Raw genomic sequence first — 5,749 nt, 5'->3', positions numbered from 1 at the left:
GTCTATGCCCTGGTGGATAACCATGTAGTCTATAACATTTGTCAGAAATATGACCTCTATATCCACAACTAGTGCATACTGGTCGAGTATCTTTCTTCTTAGATTTCTCAGATGTAAACCTTTTCTCAACATTAACCATTAGAGTTATACTTTCAATTGTAGGTGTGGATCCAATGGATCTTTGCCTTTCTTCTTGGATGATAAGAGAGAATACCTTGTTTATTTTTGGCAGAGGGTCGATCAATAGAATTTTTGCTCTGATTTGTGCATATGACTCGTTTAAGCCCATAAGGAATGTCATTACAAATTCTGCATTCAAGAATTCTATCATCTTCTTTGACCCTTGACAAGTACATTCATCCGTTGGTTTGTATTCAACAAGTTCTTGCCATATTGTAGTGATTTTTGCGTAATATACTTCCACTGAAAGGTTTCCTTGAGTAGTAGTTACAAGATCCTTTCTCAACTGGTATATATGTGGCCCATTGGACTGACGGTACCTTTCTTTTAATTCATCCCATATCTCTTTGACGCTTCCCCTGTAAACTAAGCTGGCAGCAATTTCTTTTGAGACTGAGTTGATAATCCACGAGGTTATCACATCATTATTATATCTCCATGCTGATTATAAGCTTCCTTTTGATGGTTTTTCAATCAGTCCAGTAATAAAACCAATCTTGTTCTTCCCTGATAATGCAAGTTTCATTGCTCTGCTCCATGAAGAGTAGTTGCTTGATCATGCAAGTGGTGTAGATACCAGATTGGTGGTTGGGATGATTGAATGATGAAGGATGAAGGGATTCATTTGGGCGTCGAGTTCCGAAGAGTTGTCGGACGTTGAACTCTTTGATGTCGTCATGATAGGATTGCACGAGGGTATTGGCGTTCGGGTGGGTTTTTAATTTTCTCTCTTGCGGAAATGCTCTGATACCATAACAAATGGAGAGAAAAGGTATGTGGAAATACTTTCTTATTACTTTCGCTTATTGTATTTACATACTTCAAGTTTCTTTTATAGAAGAACTTGTTAGTTTGCTTGACTAACTAACAGTTGGAAAATACAAACAAACTCAAACAGAATCAAATTCAAACAAAATCTTAACTGTTGTAACAAATAAATTGTTATAACAGAATGTAACAAATAAATTGTTGTAACTAATAAACAGAATGTAACTGTTTTACTGTTGATACTCCCCTATCAGTAGGTGTGGGTTTCTTTTCCTTCATCGTTTCTCTCTCATAATCGCCCCCTCTCTCCCAACACCAGTATCGCCATGGACTGCACCAACCGTTGATGATTGTCACACCTCCTCTCGTTGCTCGTCGTCTCTTGTACTCCACTAACTTTGTTGTAGCATAAAACTATACATACACCTATATATTAAGAAAATGTTATCTATATTAAAGATAACATTAATAAAAAGTTATTATATGGCAAAAATAACACGAAGAAAATGTTATTATATGGTAAAGATAGCATTAAAAATAAGTTATTATACATTAAAGATCTATTAATAACTAAAGCTATAAAATATTTTCATAGCAGTGTATATATGTTATATCTTCTTACTCTATTATAACATTCGATATAATCATATAAAAATGCTCCCAAATTTTTAATAACATGGGCGGTCACGACTTTCGAAAAAAGCTATAAAAGCTATAAAAGATTTATTATAGCATTTTTGTTAGCTATCATATTCGTTATTTCTTGTAGTGATCGATAGGTGAGTTTCTTTTCACTTCTTGTTTCTCTTTTATCGCTGTCCTTCTCTCCCATACCGTCTCTTACAAAAATACTTTAGATTTTTTTAGGCAAAAAACTCATAGAGAAGAATTACACCATAATTCATTTTTTTCTGCCCCCAATCTAATTACTTTGCAACTGAGGGTTTCTTCAACTTCAAAATTTGAATGGGGAATTTATGTTTGAAACTCAAAGAATTATGTTATAATTCATTTTTTGTATCCCAGTCCTATATTTTTGGTGTTGATAGGTGAGTTTAAACAAAAGTTTCTATTTATTTTCTTTGGTAAGTGTGTTAATAAGTTGTAATTTCTGTATTTTCCATCTAATCGTTCCATCCTCTTTTGGTGTGCTTCTCAATATTCTCATTGTTTATTTATTTTTTAGGGGTAATTGCACAATTAGCAAAACATGTTTGCAAAATTATGTTCGTGACTCATCACTGTTTTGTTTGCAGAAATGACAAAATAAGCTCAACCCATTCCAATTAAAAATAAGAAAATGTAAAAGAATATCCTTAAGGAAATACCCATCCCATGCACACTTTTCAAAATGGCTTTGATATACTTCGTTAATGAATTTGGTAGATCAACTAACTGATATACGTAAAATGATGTGTATGAATATTGCATCGATATACTTCATATTAGGTACTATATTAAGCGATACACCATCTAAAAGGAGAAAAAAAAGAGTAAGTATCCATGTATGACAAAAACTAAAATAAGTGATAATCGAATTTACAATTGAATATTTATTGTTGTTAAATATACTGCTAATACACTTGGAATGTTGATTGATGTTAAATATATTGTGAACATTATATTTGTAAAATGAAGTATATGGTTTACTTTGAAATAATGATGTACTAATTAAATGTTGTTTATTGTTATATATATAGCCGATACACTCGAAATGTTGATTGATATTAGATATACTACGAATATACTCATGTCTTACTTTAAGTATTTATTGATTGATGTTTCATACACTCATTTCTTAATCTGATACACTGTTGATACATTTAAAATATTATGCTTATAAAATGAAATATGCATGTTTTACTTTAAAATACGTTACTAATTAAATGTTGAATGTTGTTAGATTTATTGTCGAGACATTTGACATGTTGGTTATTGTTAGATATACTACTGATATACTAAATTTAAAATAAATAGAAAACTTAAAACTTTATTTAAAATCAGACAACAAATCAATTCATGAAAACACTAATCAAACAAAAGAATATTAAAACAAAACACTAAGATCTCCTATAATCGAACAAAAAATAAATAAAAAAAAAAGAAAGCGGCAGAAAAAAGAAGAGTAAAAACACTGTTATTTAAAAAGGGCAGAAACGATATTTGCATAGATGGAAATTAAAAATTGGTTTTAATGTCACATCTCCAATTTTTAAAAAGTATATGACATGCTTTTTTTTTGGTCAATTTTATTTTGCCACCCATCACAATTTTCCTTTCTTTAATGTCGGTCAAGGTAAATTTTGTTCTAACTAGTATATTCATAGACTATCTCAATTGTTAAATAATGAATCGACAAATAATTAAGTTTAAGTTGTTGGGTGGTCAATTTTAGATAATTAAATAAATTTGTGAATGGAAAGAGAGACTCATTACAGATATAAACACGAAAAAATAATAGGTAAGTGAAATATTAGTGAGAATAATTGTTCATGAAAAAGATAAAAGATGAAATAAAGTGTGTACACCAAACAGAACAAAATTAGTCAAAAACAAGATTTTGTATAGTCTATTAGTGCCTATCATAGATAAATTCTAAAATTTTGTTATATTTTACAAATATTTTAGTTCATTTTTTTTTTATATTTGAAACCATCCCTATACTAAATATCTGAAAACATATTTATTAGTTTAAAAGTGTCTAACATGTGGATAGTTCAACTGACATGAATTTATAATATCAACTCAAAATTAGAGATTCGATCTCTCATTCCACGTGTTGTAAAAAAAAAAAATCAAAACATTTTTTTGACATGATATTAGTTTAAAAGATTAAACTATATTTGCAAATGCCAACCCACGATCACAATAAATTTGGATTCTACGAAATAAATAAATAAATAAAGTGTAGTCAAAATGTCCAACATTCGAAAGTATTTCATTTATAGGAAATTGTCTTTTAGGTTAGGGAAAATTAAAAGGATATTGTCCTTTTAGAAACTATTTAGGAAACTATTGTTGTTTTCAAACTATTTGTAAAAATATTGTTGTTGTTTTTTTTTTTAAAATAAGTCGAGGGTTCAAAATTCAACCTTCTCCTTTCGCTTTTCATTTGTAAGTCAAACTTTGAATCCTCAACCTTGCCCTTCTTAACATTATCATTCCGGAGACCTTCCTATAAGATCGTATTTCTAAATTTTCATAAGGTCCCCCTGGAATTCTTTCCAAAGCTTGTTGAATAATTTTTACGGATTTTGTCATCTCAGCAAGTCTGACTAAATAACAAGCTAATGAATCTCCTTCTTTTTGCCACTGAACTTCCCAATCAATTTCGTCATAACACTCATAATTATTTGATATGTTAAAAATAAATTTGTATTAGGAGAGAACGAAAAAGGAAGAGTAAGAGAGAGAGTGAGATTATGAGAGAGAGCGAGATTATGAGAGAGAGCAAGAGTTTGAGAGAGCGAGATTATGAGAGAGCGAGATTTTGAGCGAGAGCGAGATCGATAGCGAGATTTTGATAAAGAGCGAGAGTATCTGTATAAATTTCCTTTTTTTTTTCTTTTTTAATTAATACACATTCTTTCTTTCTTTCTTTCTTTTTTTTTTTTTTCTGGCATCTGATCACACCCTTGGTCGAGAGATGAAGGCCCGAGATGCATACATTCCATATGTCTGTTGGAGAGTGCACTATCACTTTCAAGACATAAAAGTGTTGTTGGGGTTACCTGTTGACGGTGAGCCGGTCATCGGAATGATGTACGATGGACTAGTTAGAAGTTTGTCAACTGTACCTCGATGCGACCCCACCTGCCGACAATATTAAAGGATCGAGGTTAAGTTTAATATGGTTAGGAACACATTTCGTTAGCTCACAGATTGATGCAGACGAGGAAATCGTCATAAGATATGCGCGAGCATATATATCTACAAATGAATGGGTGGAAGTCTGTTTTCAGATAAATCAAGTCATTTTGTTCACTTGATGTTCCTGCCACCGTTAGCTAACCTCCATGATGCGGGGCGGTATTCGTGGGGTGGAGCATGTTTGGTCATGGTTTGTATAGACAACTATGCAAAGCAACAAGATCTGAAGGTTCGAGAAATAGCTGGGCCTCTCATACTTTTGAAACTATGGGCTTGGGAGTGATTTCCAACAATGGCTCCACAACTCAACTGTTAATGACGCCTCAGTTAGTTGGACGAGCCTACAATTCTCAGTATGTTGTTTAATTCAATTTAATTTTTAATATCACTGATCTAGTTAATTTAAATTCTAAATTATCAATTTTAAAAATTTAGGTGGAAGACAAATTTTGTGTACTAAGACAGTCACATATGTAGTCAGCTAATATAGATAACATGTTTGATCTGCTTCAACCTGAACATGTACATTACACTAAACTAATTGATTATTTTATACACATTTTTTATTGTATGTGTCTTTAATATTCTCTAATATAATATTTTGTGTTTCAGGTTTTTTAGGAGCCGGTACAAAATTATATTATTGCATACTTTGGCCTAATTTTTGTATGAATGGTCAAAACATATGGCGGACGATGTGTCCTCTCATATGTTTACACATTGGTGAGTGGCATCTTTCTGACAAGGTGATGAGACAAATCGGTTTTTCAGCAGGATGTCCCATCGCCTTGTAATACTAAATCCGTACTGCAATGATATTGACCTAAGGACTGGAGATTGGTCTGAAAAGTTGCACATTTGGTAGTGCGATGGCACTATCGTGCAAGGTTTTGCAGTGGGGGTTTCTCTTGAACAGTTTGACACAGATATC

This window comes from Benincasa hispida, chromosome 6 (assembly GCF_009727055.1).
Source record: "Benincasa hispida cultivar B227 chromosome 6, ASM972705v1, whole genome shotgun sequence".
In the NCBI taxonomy this organism is placed as follows: Eukaryota; Viridiplantae; Streptophyta; class Magnoliopsida; order Cucurbitales; family Cucurbitaceae; genus Benincasa; species Benincasa hispida.
The sequence above is the reverse complement of the archived record's forward strand: the minus strand, read 5'-3'. Positions refer to the sequence as shown.